At 39.0% G+C, this 19,335-nt stretch overlaps 1 long non-coding RNA gene across 27 annotated transcripts in view; it reads left to right on the top strand.

The window, feature by feature from the left end:
* LOC106880770 (uncharacterized) overlaps positions 1–19,335 on the top strand; it is a 241,227-nt gene that overhangs the window by 121,386 nt on the left and 100,506 nt on the right. For 3 of the 27 annotated variants that reach the window (XR_016238852.1, XR_016238851.1, XR_016238848.1), the window contains exon 1: positions 13,786–15,640. The exons of 22 other annotated variants lie outside the window; for them this stretch is intronic. This is a non-coding gene — a long non-coding RNA (uncharacterized LOC106880770). Of the gene's footprint in view, positions 1–13,784; positions 15,641–19,335 lie in introns of those variants that run through there. 2 more of the 27 variants (XR_016238831.1, XR_016238825.1) reach the window with 1 other exon arrangement.

Raw genomic sequence — 19,335 nt, 5'->3', positions numbered from 1 at the left:
TCTTTTTACGGAGGTGTAGACACACCAACACCGGTTGTCAAGCGGTGATGGGAAACAAATACACATAGGTACGTATATATAGATTTATTTCGGTTTCCGTTTACCAGTTCCATTCACAAGGCTTTGGTCGGCCCAAGGCTATAGTAGAAGACGCATATCCAAGATGCCACACAGGACTGAACCAAGAACTATGTAGTTTGGATGTTAACTTCTTTCCACACAGCTGCGCCTATGTATGTATATACCCATATATATTTCTATAGGTATAGATTTCTGGGCATAACTACAGGAAAAACCCCGTAGTTATGCCGATTTCTGTGTGTGTGTGCATATATAACATATGAAACCAAAAAATCTTTTTTTGAAGCTTTTTTATTTTGTTTTATTTTTGACATCTTTTTATATTTGTTTTGTTTTCCACCCAATTAATGTCGCACCATCAATTTTTCTGATGTGTGAGTTTAGTAAACAAGATCTTAGGAATTAATGGCAAGCCTGTCGCCAGTTCCTTATGATAAGACCTGCTCTATCATCGCAAGAAGAAAGCAAGGGGTATAGGTACAGGGTGGGTTTGTTGACGAACTTTAAACATTGATAAACTTGCCCAGATACATATATATATATATATATATATATATATATATATATATCTTCCTACTAATTACGCTTAAACGTAACACAACTTGTACATAAGGTGTATACGTGCAAGTTTGTGTGTAAATGAATGCCAAACGCATAGACATGTACACATACCACACATATACATTCCTATGTGTCTATAATGTTGCATATGCACACATATGATATACGTGTATGTGTGTATACACATCTACACTGTCATTTGCTTGTAATAAATGTAAAAGACATACTGCCGACAATGTACATATATATATATATATATGTGACCGTTGAGTGTGTTAAGTATAATAAATGCAATATGACTCTACCCAGACACAACGAAATTTGTTTCAACGCACAAATTCGCGAAAAGAATCTTGCACACCAGATACAAAAACGAAATATATAATAATAATAATAATGACGGAGCATTACCTTTAATTCATGTTTATATATAAATACAGCCTCAAATAGACCTACACATGTGTGCGTGTGCATTTGTGTCATTGGGTGTATCCCCCTCCCCCACTCCACCGCTTGAAAACCGCTGTGGGTGTGTTTACCTCCCCGTAAATTAGCGGTTCGACAAAATTTATCGATAGAATAAGTACCAGGCTTAAGTACTGGAGTCGATTCGTTCATCAAAAAAATCTTCAAGGCGGTGTCCCAGCATGGCCGCTGTGTAATAATGATTGAAGTAAGTAAATGATATATATCAGAGTGAGAGGGAAGATGGGAGGAGAGTTGTCTAGCCACAGTGATAAAAATCTGCGTGTAAGTAGTAAATAACATGTCCAACAAGACAGTTAACGAGTCATTTAACTGTTATTGTTGTATTGTAATAAACAATAAACGGACAATGGAGACAAGAACAGCAAAGACCGACATAACAACAACAACAACTAAACATAAAAAAATAAAGTAAAACAATGAAGCTACTGGAACGGGGAGAGGTGGAGGAGCGAAAATGTAATGATGTGGGGAGAGACATTTGGCTCACTCGCCCAACTAGAATTACTGAAACTTCCTGCAGTATTAACAGACATCAACTATGTCTGTTGGATTAACTCGCACATCTTTTGTTTTAAGCTGAGTACAGTAGAAGTGAAAAATGTCTAAACCTTATCTACCTATCTATATAACTACCTGTGGAGGCGCAATGGCCCAGTGGTTAGGGCAGCGGACTCGAGGTTTCGATTCCCAGCCCGGGCGTTGTGAATGTTTATTGAGCGAAAACACCTAAAAGCTCCACGAGGCTCCGGCAGGGGATGGTGGCGAACCCTGCTGTACTCTTTCACCACAACTTCCTCTCACTCTTACTTCCTGTTTCTGTTGTGCCTGTAATTCAAAGGGCCAGCCTTGTAATACTGTGTCACGCTGAATATCCCCGAGAACTACGTTAAGGGTACATGTGTCTGTGGAGTGCTCAGCCACTTGCACGTTAATTTCACGAGCAGGCTGTTCCGTTGATCGGATCAAGTGGAACCCTCGATGTCGTAAGCGACAGAGTGCCAAAATATAACTACCTACTTCTCTCTGTTTGTCTATCTGTCTGTCTACTTACCTATTAACCTTATCTTCACACTGTCTGCCTACCGACCTATCTGCCTCACATACTACCTATCACCATCGCTGATGTCCTTTTTCTCTCTCTCTTGGTTTTTGATTCCTGGGCTTGGAGAAAGTGCAATGCTGCTCATGACCTTTACAGAGCCACCAGGATGGACACTTTTCATCCGCTACTGATGCACCATACGTTTATATAAGAAGCTTTCGCAAGACGAATACTACAGTTATATGACTTTTAATAGTATACCCACGTTATGTAAGATATACGGAATGCTCTTTTGAACCACAATACTGCTTCTGTCACGAACAACGAATTTTTACCCAGCCTACCAGCTATTTTCAATACCAGTGATTAGTAAATCACTGTTTTTCTATATCAGTTGAGGTTATAACTGTCTAAGTACGCGGTTGATAGTGAATGTTTGCTACTGATGTTGCGCAGAGACACGGAAATCCTGATTTAGAAATTCTGTCGCGATTGCCTGACGCTTTTCGTTTGCTAGTACTTCTGTACTTTTGCTAGTACTTCTGTACTTTTGCTAGTACTTCTGTACTTTTGCTAGTACTTCTGTACTTTTGCTCGTACTTCTGTACTTTTGCTCGTACTTCTGTACTTTTGCTCGTACTTCTGTACTTTTGCTAGTACTTCTGTACTTTTGCTAGTACTTCTGTACTTTTTAGCACGATACGCTGCACGAGAAGCTCTCTCAGAACAAATACTGTAGTTTTGTGGCGTTCTATTGTATATCCACGCTGAGTAAGGTATATAGGACACACACACACGCGCATACGTGTATCTCTCTCTCTCTCTCTCTCTCTCTCTCGTTTCAGTCATTAGACTGTGGCCATGCTAGGGCATCACCTTGAAGAATTATAAGTTGAATGAATCGATCCTAGTACTTTTTCTTAAGCCCAGTATTTTTCTATCGATCTTTTTTGCTGAACCACTAAATTACAGGGACGTAAACGCACCAACACTGGTTGTCAAGCGGTAAGGGGTGGGGTCAAATATACGCGCACGTGCATACACACATGATATATATATACACATATATATATATATATATATATACATACACGACAGTTTCGTTTGCGAAATCCATTCACAAGGCTTTGGTTGTTGGCCCAAGGCTACAGTAGAAGACACTTGCCCAAGGTGCCACGCTGTGGGACTGAACCCAAAATCATGCGGTTAGGAAGCAAGCTTCTTGCCACACAGCCAACAGGGTCGTGAGTTTCATACGCTGGCACTTATCAAACTTTCGGCACTTGAGTCACTGTGTAACGATTCTGTCCGCTCACCGCCTTAATTTCCTATGTAATATCTTTTCTACCAGTGGACCTGAGATTTTGGAGGAGGGGGTCTGTCTGATTACATCGATCCCAGTGTTTCACTGGTACTTAATTTATCGATCCCGCGAAAGGATGAAAAGCAAAGTCGACCTCGGCGGCATTTGAACTCAGAACGTAACAGCGGACGAAATACTGCTATGCGTTTTGCTGGGCGTGCTAACGATTCTTATTTCTTTATTGCCCACAAGGGGTTAAACATAGAGGGGACAGACAAGGGCAGACAAAGGGATTAAGTCGATTACATCGATCCCAGTGCGTAACTGGTACTTAATTTATCGACCCCGAAAGGATGAAAGGCAAAGTCGACTCGGTGGAATTTGAACTCAGAACGTAACGGCAAACGAAATACTGCTAAGCTTTTCGCCCGGCGTGCTAACGATTCTGCCAGCTCGCCGTCTTAATTTTCTATGGAATATCATTGTTAATACAACATTCTGACCAACTCTCTTTCTCTCTCTCTCTCTCTCTCTCTCTCTCTCTCTCTCTCTATCTCTCTATCTCTCTATCTCTCTCTCTCTCTCTCTCTCTCTCTCTCTCTCTCTCTCTCTCTTATTCTGCCTATAGTTAAGAACGCTTGCGTTTTTTTTTTTTTAGTTTCCCACACAATCTCGAAATTGTAAATCTACTAAACATCATGCATCACTTTTTTCACAACTCTTACAAAACATCATCATTCATTCCCTCTTTGTTTCCGTCTTTCTTTCACGTTTACAGTCAGTCTTTCTCATACTCTTCCTTTGTCTCCCTCTCCTTCTTCATACCCTCTTCATACACACAAATATATGTATATATATATATATATATATATATATATATATATATATGGCAAAGAGGTAAAGGAAGTGCAGTGTTGGTACTCGAGTAACTCAGTACCAGCAGCAGGATGTGAACTCTTCACTTGTAAGCTGAGTAACCCTAACTTGTTATAACACTTCTGGATATTGTCACTGACTCTTCCGATTCGTTACTAACATATATTCACTGCAGCAAGTAACATATACACAATGACACAGTTCTCTGTCTGACTGTCTGTCTGTCTGTCTGTCTCTCTCTCTCCACTGCTCTAAATTTTCATATATCTTGAAAAAAAATCTATTAGTACTTTGGCTCTCGTGTACGCTTGCTCTTGCTGCTTGCCTCTCTTCAATATCTTTATCTATCTATCTATCTATCTCTGTATATATGTATATATATATATATATATATATATATACACACACACACATGTATATATACACGTGTACATGTATACATACACATATATGTATACACACACACACACATATATATGCACACACACACATCTCTCTATTTCTCTCTATATAAAATTCTTTGTGTGTCTGTCTGTGCCATATGCATTCTGAAACGGCTCCACCAAATCAAAGGTAATTGTATTACACCCTGCGAGTGTCAACATGTAATCTTTATCCTCGGTTGGATTGAAACAATATAACATTTTCTCGAAAATAATCTTTCTATAATCAACTATAGTAACGGACATTTTATACCACGACGACGTCACATTTTGTATATGAGTGTGTATATGTCTGTGAGATTGCGTGTGCTCGCTACGTACGAGATAGTAAAGGACATTTTATATCATGACGACGACGGCACATCTTTATCATTCTGTCAACCATTCTGTCTAGCGTTTTTCTTTGTAACGACGCCTTGTACCAAAAGAAAAAAATATATTACAGCTACTTTCATTGTTTACAATCTTGTGTACCGGTGTATTTGTGTATCAGTTAATAACCATGGGTAAATATTTCGTAAAGGACCCGTTCGTACCTCGGTGTGAAATAATTGATTTCAACAGATTTTTTTTGAGTGCATTCAATGTTTCTAACTTCCGAACTCGCCGCAAATTACTGTTACTTTTTTTTTCTTTTTAAAGAAAGTTTGGGTAGGGGAGGGGGTCAAAAAATTATTTCAGAGCGAAATATCGGCGGGTCCCTTATCGCAGATAGTTGTTTCGTGGTAGTAGAGTGTGCTAAAAATTCTTTCCTTTTCTGAGGAAAGGAGCTGTTTACGCGTGATTTTTATGTCACATTCGTTAAAAGTATGCAAAATAACACGGAAAAGAACAAAAACCTGCCAAACAAAACACCGTTGGTGGGAAAACTCCGAGGTCCCCCTCTTTCTTTTCCGGATAAAAGTGTCTTGCGGTGGGTTTGGAGGTCAGATACGTTGAATGCACTCGAAAAAACTCGTGGAAAAAACATATTTCACACAGAGGAACCAACGGCTCGTTTACGAAATATTCACCTAACTATGCCTAGAAGGGAGGTGTCAAATTACACTACAAGCAAAGAGTACCGTGTTAAGACTATGAGTTTATAACCCAAGTGAAACCGAGTCCTTCCGCTTGTGTATGTATATATATATATATATATATATATATATATATATATATATATATATATATATATCTGTACACACACACTGCACTCCGCCGGTTATGACGATGAGGGCTCCGGTTGATCCGTAGTTCTTAAGGAAATTCAGCATGGTATGGAATCTGACAAGGCTGGAACTTTGAATTACAGGTACAACTCACTTTTGCCACCTGATTGAAGTGGAGTAACGTGAAATAAAGAGTCTTGCTCAAGGACACAACGTGCCGCTGGAAATCGAACTCATGATCGTGCGCCGAATACCCTGACCATTTCGCGGTCGATAAAATAAGCACCAGTTGAGCACTGGGGTCGATGTTATCGACTAACCCCATCCCAATGAAAATTTCGGGCTTTGTGTCTATAGTAGAAAGGATTATTGATAAGGTGGTAGAATCGTTAGCACGTCGGACAAAATGCTTAGCGGTGTTTCTGCTCTCTGTTTACCGTCTGAGTTCGAATTCCACCGAGGTCGACTTATCCTTTCGCCCTTTCGAGATCGATGAAATAAATGTCAGTTGAGCACTGGAGGTCGATGAAAATCAACGATGCCCCCCCTCCCCACCACAAAAGGAAAAAAAAAATTCAGACTTCGCCGCGGTGGACTTTTCTCTTTCATCCTTTCGGAGTCGTTAAAATGAGCACGGAGGTGGTGGTGGTGAGGTGGGGGGGGGGGACGATGAAATCGACTAGCCCCTCCTAACAAAATTTCAGGCCTTGTGTCTATAGCAGAAAGAAATGTTGTTGTTGTTGTTGTCGTCACTGCTATTATTCAAGCCAACAACCTTTCAGCTTGTAAACTCTCTTTCATTTCAACATTTCACCCCCGCCTCGCCCGGCCCGGCCCTGCCCCACCTCTCACGCCACCACCACCTCACCTCTTTCTATGTGTCTCTTTCTTCCTATTCTTCCTTTGTTGTTGTTGTTGTTGTTTCCCCCCCCCCCCATCTCACCCCCTCACCATAAATGTCTGTGACATGATGTGATTGATATAAGCCAAGTAGCAAAGAGCTAAATTATTTTAGATTTCATGTTTCCTCTGCTGTTAAATACCAAGGACCCTATTAGTGGTCTGTGTTGACATTTCCTACTGAGAGGGGAGGACGAAAACGAAGAAGTAAAATAAAATAAGTAAGATAAAAGAATAATACGAAAAAAAAAAAAAAAATGGGGTGGTACACAGCCAGCCATAGAGAAGTTAAGTTAGCATAAGACATTAACTGTTTCAACGAATCGAAAGGAATTATATGTATGTTCTTGCTCTATGTCTATCAGTATCGAATATATGTGTGTTACGTATCATATCGGCTAATGGTTCGATCTTTGAATAGATAGAAGATAATGAGTTCGATTCCGGAACCGGACTGCGTGTTGTGTTCTTGAGCAAGACACTTTATTTCACGTTGCTCCAGTTCACTCAGCTGTAGAAATGAGTTGTGACGTCACTGGTGCCAAGCTGTATCGGCCTTTCCCTTGCATAACATCAGTAGCATGGAGAGGGGAGACAGCTATGCATGGCCTTCCTTAACCCTGCCTGGACTTGTGCCTCGGAGGATAACTTTCTAGATGCAATGCCATGGTCATTCATAACCGAAGCGGATGTTTACTCTCTCTCTCTCTCTCTCTCTCTCTCTCTCTCTCTCTCTCTGTCTCTCTCTCTCTCTCTCTCTCTCTCTCTCTATATATATATATATATATATATATATATAATTCCGTGCTGCATATATATTTGCTTCTCAACCACATGGTTCCTGGTTCAGACTCACTGCGTGGCACCTTGCGCAAGCGCCTTCTATCATAGCCCCCGGTTGACCAATGCCTTGTGAGTAGATATGGTTGGTGGAAGCTGAAAGTGTGTGTATGTATGTATACACACACACACACACACACACACACACAATCATACAGGGCGCGGTGAATAAACTGTAGTCTAAATTACGTGGAAATGAAAATAACACTGATATCTCATTTTAACGGATATATTCACCAAAATTACATAAAAATATCTTGAAATACTAAGGAATAAAGTTATTCAATAAAATCGCCATTGGCTTCAACCACGGCCTCCAGACGACTTCGGAATCTCCTGCAACTCTTCTGGACAGTTTCCTTGTTTAAGTTGGTGAATGCTGCCATAATCCTTGCCTTCAGTTTATCTTTGGTGTTACAAGGTGTTTGGTTGGTCTTTCGCATCTTTATCTCATTACGTTTACATGTTTTAGTCATTGGACTGCGGCCATGGTGGGGCATCGCTTTGCAAGATTTTAGGGAAACAAATCAACCCCAGATCAAGAATTTTTCTTTTTTTTTTTTCAAAGTTTGGTACTTATTCTATCGGATCTTTTACCGAACCGCTAAGTTACGGTGACGTGAGCAAGCCAACACTGGTCGTCAAATCTTGGTACACAGACAGAGACACACGCACTCAAATGATGGGCTTCTACTCAGTTTCCAAACTAAATTCACTTACAATACATTTGTCAGCTTACATCTCATAAAACACACTTGCCCAAGGTTTCGCGCAGTGGGACTGAACCCGAAACCGTGTGGTTGTAAAGCGAGTTTCTTAACCGTACATCTGTGCCTGGACCTATAATAATAAATATATATAAATATGTTCCCAATAAGCACCAGCAGCACCATGAATTTACTTCAGAAGATATTGATTCACCTGTGCAAAATGTTTTTTTTTTGTATCAATTCTTCTAGGGGAGATAATTCTCTAATTTTTTTTAAACGTTCAAACTAAAAAAAAATACCCGAGCTTTTGAAATGATCAATGAAAAAAGTATTACGTTTAGTTCTTAAACCCATTGTTTTTAATAGTCTCCCTATATTAAATAGTTGTACAAATAAAGAAATACAAGTGTACAGCTTCATAAGAAAATATACACAGAATAGGAATAAAATAGTTATAATACATCTATGTAGAAATTATATATGCTCGTATTCGAAATGAATACTAAAGGAAAGGTCATTGAACATTATGGTGTGCGACCAGTTGATGTACTTAATGTTGAATTTGTGTTTTTTTCTTTTTTACTTTCTCTTTTTTTTTTCCATTTTTTTCTCTTCTGATTTTGGATTAAAATTTTTAATGTGGTTTTGTATTATATATATGTATGTATCCTATACGTACGTGTTATGTTCCAATAAGAGATTTGATGGCACGTTTTACATTTTTAAGATGCAATGTATATCACAAATGTCTTTCACTCTTTCACATGCGTGTGTATATATGTACGTGTATATGTTTTAGATATGCATGTATAAATATGTGTATGCACGTATATATGTATAGATGTGCATGCATGTATATATATATATATATATGCATGTGTGTGTATGCACACACACGTACACACACACATGAATATCGACAAGGAAGGAATAGCTTGTTGCACTTGACCCTCTCTTATGCCTAAGTTGGCTACATCTTTCCCCCTTGTAGGGTCACTAAATCAAAATACCAGAGAAAGCACTAAGTCCCATAAAGTCGACTAAATATAATTGAAGGCCTTGCCGCTTACGAAGTAATTAAATGAATAAATAAATAAATAAATGCGGAAGGGATTAAGTTAGATATACGTCCTGGAGTTATCTACCGCTGTTACAAATGTTAAAACGGAAAATTGAACAAATTTACAATGCTTCTCATCTTAAACAGCCGAAGATGAGATATTTACCTGCCATAATTCAGAATACTAGAAAGCTTAAGTGAAGGTGCGTCACCTAGTGGTTTGAGAGGCTCTCTTACTCTCTTTTACTTGTTTCAGTCATTTGACTGCGGCCATGCTGGAGCACCGCCTCTAGTCGAGCAAATCGACCCCCAGGACTTATTCTTTGTAAGCCTAGTACTTATTCTATCGGTCTCTTTTGCCGAACCGCTAAGTTACGGGGACGTAAACACACCAGCATCGGTTGTCAAGCGAGGTTGGGGGGACAAACACACATATATATACATATACATATATACGACGGGCTTCTTTCAGTTTCCGTCTACCAAATCCACTCACAAGGCTTGGGTCGGCCCGAGGCTGTAGTAGAAGACAGTTGTCCAATGTGCCACGCAGTGGGACTGAACCCGGAACCATGTGGTTGGTAAGCAAGCTACTTACCACACGTTCAGTTTCCGGACAAGATGTTGCGTTGTGATCTTGAGCAAGGCACTTTATTTTTATATTGTTCCAATTTTACTCAGATGCAAGTGAGTACCAATCGAGTAGTGGTTCAGCCCTCTATGCCTCCAGGTGTTAGTTATATCTTGGATTTTCAGCTGGGTCAATTGTATGGAAACTGAGTGAGTGACTATTTATAACAATTAGCCAAAGCATGTTACTTGCCCACAATTAACGGTTGGCTATACTTTAACCCTTTAACATTTGAAATTACTCTGTCAAATGTAATGCTCATTCATTCACATTGTTTTGAATTGATCATGCCTTATCTCGTAGCTTCCAGATTTCGATAATGTGACTTTATTTTCAGAATCGTATTGTATAGTTGGTGTGAGAGGCCGAATCGGGGCAGTTTGAACGTAAAATAAAGTTGAATAATATTTGGGCTGGATATGATAAATGGTCTAAATAAATGGTCTCTTTCGTTTATCGACACTCAATGTTATAATGTTGTAATAGGGCTTCACACGATACGTTATTAAGGCGAGGAAAAGCCTATGGTTATTAGTTCATGGTCTAAAGGTGGCGAGCTGGCAGAATCGTTTCCACACTGAATAAAATACTTTGCGGTCTTTTGTGAAGGGATCCACTCCGTTACAAGTATTCAAGATATATCTCCAGTTCGAAAATATCTTCCTCACTCTTTCTTATCAGTCTCAGAGGAGCTGTAAAGGTCCATGGTCATTGCCTTTCCCTCCCGTTTCTCACTCCGAAGATCACCTGGACTAATTGAGCTAAATTTGCTGGCCATTCCTTTGCTTTTCGTCCTTGACCTTTGCTTCTAGATGCAGGTTGGTTTCGTGCCACATTGACCTAAGTCTACCGGATCACTCATTCCAATTGTCGCTCGTTCTCTTGTCACCAATACTGTTACTCTTCCCCCCGGCTTTGTACTAACCACAGCACTCAGTCTTTCCTTCATGGGAGGTCAACCCACCGAAACTCTTTTCTTGCTCATGTTTCTCGTGCAGCCATCATCAACTGGCCATGGTTCAAGAAGGACATTAGCCTCATTACTCTCACCAGTCGCTGTTGATCTTCGAAGGCTATGAGCACAGTTGCTTGTTTCTTTTTTTTTTTCGTCAAAGAGATGTAAGTACAGGCGTGGCTGTGTGGTTAAGGTTTCTTTTCAGCCACGTAGTCTTGGGTTCAGTCCTATTGCGCAGCATCCTGGGCAAGCGTCTTCTACTATAGCCCCATGCCGACTGATGCGTTGTGAGTAGATTTGGGTATGTCTTTATGTTTGTGTCTGTCTCCCATCGTCTGTTGACAACCGGTTTTGGTTTGTTCACACGTAACTGAAACACTTTGGCAATAAGGGCCAATAAAATAAGTAACAAACTTCTACAAAATAGCGACTGGGGTTGATTTTGTTCGACTAGTCAAAGTGGTGTCCAGTGAGGTCACTGCCCAATGACCGAGACAAGTAAAACATTAAAAAAGACAAAACCGAATGCTTGCATGAATCAGTGACGACTCCGCTAATAGCATCAGGCGTGGCCGTGTAGTAAGAAGCTTGCTTCCCAACCACATGGTTTCGGGTTCAGTGGCTTCTACTGTAGCCCCGAGCCGATATAATGTGTATATACATACATCCTTATGTGTGTCTTTGTGTCTCCCCACCCCAATCGATATTGTTGCTTATGTCCCCGTAACCTTGCAGTTCGGCAAAAAGAGACCGACAATATGTACTAGGCTAAAAACAGAAAAGTCCTGGATGGGGTAGGGTCAATTTGTTTCGACTAAAACCCTTCCGGGCGGTGCTCCAGCATAACTGCAGTCAAATCGCTGAAGGAACTAAAAGAATAAAAGAATAACCAAACGGCTAAATTCGTTCACAATATGTTTTTACTTCTCAGTTCCTAATTCACAGCCATTTTGGGTGCGGCTTGCCGCTGAGTTGGAACAACCAAACATAATTTTCATTTCCATGGAAATTATATATATATATATATATATATATATATATATATATATAAAATATTGGAATAGTTTTTGGCGATTAAAATTTTTTGTTTTTTTGTTTGTTTTATGTAGTTTCTTACTTGGCATTGTTTGCTGGCACACAGAAAATAATCAGGATAGCAGAGGTCAGTTAGTTACTAATTCAACTAAATACCAGTTAGCTGCATCCTGTTCAAATTCTTCAGTCTGTCAAGCGGGGGAGGAATTAATTAATCAACAGCGGGTAGTTTCAAGTGATTGTTGTTGTTGTTGTTGTTCTATTAGTAGTGGTGGTGGTGGTGGTAATGGTAATGTTTTCTTTTTTTTTTCCTTCCTTCCTTCCTTTTTTTCCTTACTTCCTTCCTACTTTTTTCGTTCTTTCTTCCTCGCTTCCTCCCCCGTCTCTGTCTGTCTGTCTCTCCCTCCCCCCTCCCCCTCTCTCTCCCTCCCCCTCCCCCTCTCTCTCTCCCTCCCCTCCCCCTCTCTCCCTCCCCCTCCCCTCTCTCTCCCTCTCTCTCGCAGACTTCAAATTGTTCTTCCCAAATACCTTCTCAATGACTGTAACCAGAATAAAATGACACATAAAATACAGTAACAAAAATAATTAAATAAATAAAGTGCAACACGCTAATGATATGTTGCTGCTGCTGCCGATGATGATGATGATGATGATGATAATGATTAGGAAAAAGGAAAATTCTAGTCAAAAAAAAGATTTTTTAAATTTAAATTTTTAAAAAAAATCTAGGTGCAGGTGTGGTTGTGTGGTAAGAAGCTTGCTTCCGAGTCACACGGTTCTGAGCTCAGTCCCACTGCGTGGCACCTTGGACAAGTGTCTTCTATATCTCCTGGCCGACCAAAGCCTTGTGAGTGGATTTAATTGACGAAAATTGCATGAAGCCTCTCTCCCCCCACCACTCTTTCTATATGTGTGTGCGTGGGCGTGTGCTGTGTATGTATACGTCGTATACATAATATATGTACGTGTTTGTTCCCTCACCGCGAGACAACCGTTGTTGGTTTATTTACGTCCTTGTAAAAAAAGGGAGAGGAATGAAAGAAAAGTACTGGAGTCGATTTGTTCAAACTAAAATCCTTTAAGGAATTCGACTAAACAAGCCTTCTAGCATAACCTCAGTTCAATGACTGAAAAAAATGTAAAAACATAAATAAAAGAGCGATCTAATTTGGTTACAAAAACTATTAAAAGCTGAAAATAGTTTTGAGCGGGTAACTTTTAAGAAATGATGAAGAGTTAGAGGTAAAATGACGGGGTGGGTGGTTGGGGGTTTACCTAGAGACGGGGATGTCGGTGGTGCCGGTAGGTAGGTGGGTGGTGAATAATTCTGACATAGTATTAATAGTACTTGTCCTACTATTCAAAAAATGCTCCAACTCACAGCAACATATATATATATATATATATATATATATATATATATATATATTCACATACACACACATATACATATATATATATATATTCACATACACACACATATACATATATATATATATTCATATACACACATATACATATATATATATATATATATATATATATATATATATTCACATACACACATATACATATATATATATATATTCACATACACACACACACACACATATATTCACATACACACATATATATATATATATATATATATATATATATCCACACGCATATATACATACACACACACACACACACACACACACACACACACACACACACACACACACACACACACACACACACACACACACACACATATATATAATCGAAAGCAAAACTAAAATAACTATAACAAATAAACAAACGAAAAAAAAGAAATGATTTTCCCTCCCCCCTCGCAAATGTTTTCTTAAATAAATGTTATTTTAGAGTTTAGAGACTTTAGTTTCGGGGGGGGGGGGGCTTTAATTATTAGCATCAACAATTTACTGCAAACTTGCAAACACTTCCAATAATGTTTTTGGTGATGATAGCGATGATGATGATGGTGGTGGTGGGTTCTGTTAGCGGTGGAGATAGCAATGAATACGATGGGTAGTGGTGTTAATGATGAGTGCGATGGTGGTGAAGATGAAGGTGGTAACGATGATGATGATGGTGAGTGCTGGAATTTTTATTTTATTACATTTTTTTGTACCACACACACACACACACACACGCACACCCCCGCGCACCCACCCATCATCTCCATCCACCTACAAAACCTATTTTGCTTTTGTTCTTAAATTTCTGCTTAACCAATTGAAAGGTGGAGTGGACAGAAGGTAAGATGGGGGTGGGGAGGAGAGGAGAACGAAAATTGATAAGAAAGAATTAATGAAAAATTAAGTATAGAAAAAAGATAATAGCGTGTGAAGAAAATGGCTTCTTCCTCATTCCTTTTCACGTGTAAAATATCTCTTTCATAGAAATATATATATACACACACATAAGTATATATATACACTCACACATAAGTATATATATATATACTTATGTGTGAGTGTGTATACACACACGTTGTTTTTTGTGTATGTTTATATATTATGTATATGCGTGTATATATATGTGAAGAATGTACGTGGAGATTGGTGTGAATCATGCATTTATAACGCGACACGCCCTACGTCAAATTGATAGGCTTTCAGACTGAGTGGGAGTAAGTGGAATAGCAGGAGGGGGACTAGAAAAGTGAGAGAGAAAGATAAAGAGTACGCGAGGGAGTGAGTGAGAGAAACACACACACATATATATATATATACAAGCAAAGGATACATAAACACACACACACACACACACACACACACACACACACACACACGAGATAAAAAAAAAAAACAAGCGTTGGAATTACGGTAGAGGGAAGCAGTGTGTCGAGTGTTATCTTAGAGAGATAGGCAGAGACGAAAGAGGAGAGAGAGAGAGAGATAGAGTGAAAGAAGAGGAGAGGAGGAACAGAGAGAGTGAGTGAGAAATAGGGAGAGGAAAGAGATGTGGTGGGAGTAAAAAGAGAGAGAAAAGAAAAAAAACTAGGAGGAAGTGGAAGAAAGGAAACAGAAAGAAAAAAAATGTTGGTGGTGGTGGTGTTGTAAGCGGAGCAGGAAGAGGAAGGTTGTAATGAGAAGGTAAAAAGTGTGTATGTGTGTGCGGTTGCGTGTGTGTGTGTATGTATGCTCACACACAGAAACGCGCGCGTGCTCACATGCATACATAGAAACGCGCGCGTGCACACACACACACACACACACACACGCAGATGTGTGTATGTATGTGTATGTGTATATATATATATATGTCAGATTTTTGTAAGGAAGGGAGAGTGTAATAATGTAATAGTAAGACGAATGAGAGGAGGAGGAGGAGGAGAGAACGCAGGAGGAGAAGGAGGAGGAGAAGAATTAATGCTAATGCGGAGGTGGAGGATTATATTGAGTCAATGCGTGTGAGTGAGTTAGTAAGTAGAGGAGGAGGAGGAGTAGGAGTTTGAAGAGGAGCAGGGGAAGAAGGGAAGAGGAGGAGGAATAAGAGAAGGCGAGCGAAAGGAGAAAGAAGCGGCGGTTGGCAGATAGACAGAGCTTAGCAAGGCAAGAGACATATTTTTACGTTTCATTCAAGCTTACATACACAAGATTTCAGAGAAAGGCAAGCAGAGAGTGGGGCAAACTTTACTGTTTTGTTGGGCTACCATTATCGCTACACTTTCTTTCTTTTCCTTCTCTCTATCACATATACACACATATATACTCACACACACAAATTCTCTCTCCGTATGTCTCTTTGTAAACTTTTTCTAACACACACGCAGCATTTCCTATCTCACAATCTCTCTCTCTCTTTTTCTCTCTCTCACGCATACACATTCATTGACTTGTTTCAATCAATAGGTTGCGGCCATGCCCGGGCACCCGCCTTGCAAGGTTATTTACTTCCTTTAGTCGATCAAATCGCCCCTAACCTATCTATCTATCTATCTATCTATCTATCTATCTATCTGTGTTAGTTACTAAACAACTAAATCGCAGAGTCGTAAGTAAACGTACACCGGTTGTCAAGCGACTGAAAGGCAAACATGCATACACACATACATATTTATAAGCATGAATATACTACAGGCTTCCGCATAGTTTCCTTCTATCCAATTCACTGTCAAGGCATTGGTCGACTTGTATACGTATATATATATATATATATATATATATATATATATATATATATATATATAGAAGCATAGATTTTCAAACATATATACACACATACATACATATATATAATCTCAAAACAATGATATTTTTTTGTTCTCTTATAATCTTGTCTTTTTTTCCATTATCTAATTATTCATAATGTGGGACTTGGAGACGAGGTTAATGCGTATGTGTGTATATTAACTTATCATTTATGTCATCGCCATACTTTCTCCATGGCTTTCTGTGTTAATTATTTTCTTAACACGTAGTGTTTGTGTAAGCGTGTATATAAGGGTGTGTGAGCGTGTGCGTGTGTTTATTAGCAAGTGTATGTGTGTGAGCATGAATCTATATATATGAATGTGTGTGTCTGAGAGAGTACACATGAGTATATGGATAATGTCTGTGTTATGTATGTGTATATATGGATGTCTCTGCGTTAGCGTATATATCGGTGTGTATGTATAACTATATGTGGATATATGGATGTCTCTGCGTTAGCGTATATATCGGTGTGTATGTATAACTATATGTGGATATATTAATGTGTCCATGCGTTAGCGTATATGTCAGAGTATGTACATATCAATGTGTCTGTGCGTTCGTGTGTGTGTGTATATATATATATATATATATATCAGTGTGTGTCTGTGTGTTAGAGAGATAGAGAGAGAATTACCCGAGATAAATCACTGAAACGGGATGACAAAAAGTTTTCACTCAAGCATTCTAGTTGCCTATTGTTGTTGTTGTTTGTTCAACGAAACTTTAGTTCTGCTCTTTTTTTCTGTCCCCACCCTCATCTACTCTCAATCTCTCTCTTTCCTCGTGACTATGTGGGTGTGTTTCATGAACGGGCTCGAAACAATCCACTTCATACTGGGCTTTCCATTCCATCACACAGTTTATTATTTATTTTTTTTATAAAGGTCATTCGAAGTCACAGTAACTTGTTTTCTATTATTATTATTATTATTAGTATTATTATTAAAGGGCGGTGACTTGGTAGAATCATAATTAACACGTCGGACAAAATGCTTAGCGGCATTTTTTTTCATTGTTTCGGGGGGTCGATAAATTAAGTACCAGTGAAATACTAACCCCCAAAGTTTCAGGCTTTGTGCCTTTAGAAAGGATTATTATTATTATTATTATTATTATTATTTTTATTATTGGCGAGCTGGTTAGGGAAGCGAACTAGCAGAATCGTCAGCACGCTGGACAAAATGCTTAGCGGTATTTCGTCTTGTCTTCACTTCCAAATTCCGCCGAGGTCGACTTTGCCTTTCATCCTTTCGGGGGTCGATAAATTAAGTACCAGTTAAAAACACTAGGATAAATGTAATCGACTAGTCCTCTACCCTCAAATTTCAGGCCTTCTGCCTTTAGTAGAATGGATTATTATTATTATCATTATTATTATTATTATTATTATTATTATTATTATTATTGTCATGGCGACGAGATGACAAAATCCTTAGCACACTGGACGAAATATTTAACTGCTTTTCTTCCGGCTCTTTACATATTTTAAGTCCGAATTTCATCGAGGTCAACTTTGTCTTTCATCCTTTGGGAGAAGGGGGTCGTACAAGTTACTGTGCGCAGGGATCGACGTAATTTGGCTAGCCTCCTCCATTCAAAATTTCAGGCTGTGTTCCTCCTATTGAAGAATGGTTACTTATTATTGTGGAGAAGGAAGTGCTATCTCCACCCCCAGTTAATTTGTGAAAAGGTGGGTGACTATGACAAAACTGGTTCACGTGAACGAACCTACTCTTAGCATACACCTGGAGAACAACAAATGGACAAGGGCTCTAGCCTTTGGTGATAAATCTTGGGTCTGTAGGATGACTTGAACGGCCCTAGTTCGAGGTTCTCCTGCATCAAGCGGACTGCATCATTCATGTTTTTATATATTTCGTACACTTTTACATCTCATTTCACCACCTCTTTCTTTCTCCTCATCTTTTACGTACCCGTTCCCCACCGCCTCAAATTATGGGCCGTTCTTGTGATGCCCTTTTGACAAATAAAGACATCGTCATCTTTATTATCTCTTCCGACTGCTACCTTAAGTTTACATACATGGATGTCGCTACAAAATACGAGTGAATATATATATCCAAACATATATAAATGTTGCTTACAGCTCCGAGTCAAAAGTTACGTAATTTCATCATATCAGCCTCTCTCTACCCCTCTTCCGTCTCTTAACCTCCCACTATCGTTACTTATTTAATGATAAGCTTCGTAAAATAGACGCTTATGGAACCGGAAACAGAAGTCAGTCTTCGCTTTACATATATATATATATATATATATATATATATATATATATAAAGAGAAAAAAAATGACATTATTAATGCAAAATTACACCTAAAATTCCTATGTTCTTTCAAATGTCAATATTAATACGTGTGTGTATGTCGGCGAACTCGCAGGATCGTAAGCAGGCCAGCAAAATGCTTGGCAGCATTTCGTCCATCTTCTACGTTCTGAGTTCTAATTGCACCGAGGTCGACTTTGTCTTTTATCTTTTCGCAGTTGGTGCAAATAGCAGGCCCTTATGCTGAAATCAATATCGAAAACTTTGTGTCTAAACAACAACAATAATAATAATTATAATAGTAATTACTACTAAAAGCACAAAACCTGAATTTTTTTTTGGGGGGGGCAGTTGATTACATCTCCCCAACCCACTACCGGTATTTTAAATCAAAGCTGGACCTCTTCCTGTCGAGAGTCCCAGATGAACCTACCTCACGGCAAGAGGTACAAATGAGGGTAGCTACATCAGACTGCATTCTTCACCAAGTACCACATATTGGAGGAGGATCTCAGTAATAACAGTAACAGTGTAGCAAAACGGCGGTGCATCAGCATGGCCGCAGCTCTGAGCTGAAACTACAGCAAAATATGTATCATCATCATCATCGTCATTTAATAATACAAAGAATATATATGCATGTATACACATATATATGTACATACTTACATCTACATGTGTATATAGATGCATATCAGGGTACAGAACGTTAGAACAATGAACTACAGACAACGGAACGAACACATAGGAAATATATATATATAT

The sequence above is a fragment of the Octopus bimaculoides genome, chromosome 2, assembly GCF_046866305.1.
Source record: "Octopus bimaculoides isolate indiv1 chromosome 2, ASM4686630v1, whole genome shotgun sequence".
NCBI classification, from domain to species: Eukaryota; Metazoa; Mollusca; class Cephalopoda; order Octopoda; family Octopodidae; genus Octopus; species Octopus bimaculoides.
Note: the sequence above shows the minus strand (reverse complement) of the source record. Positions and strands in the feature narration are given on the sequence as shown.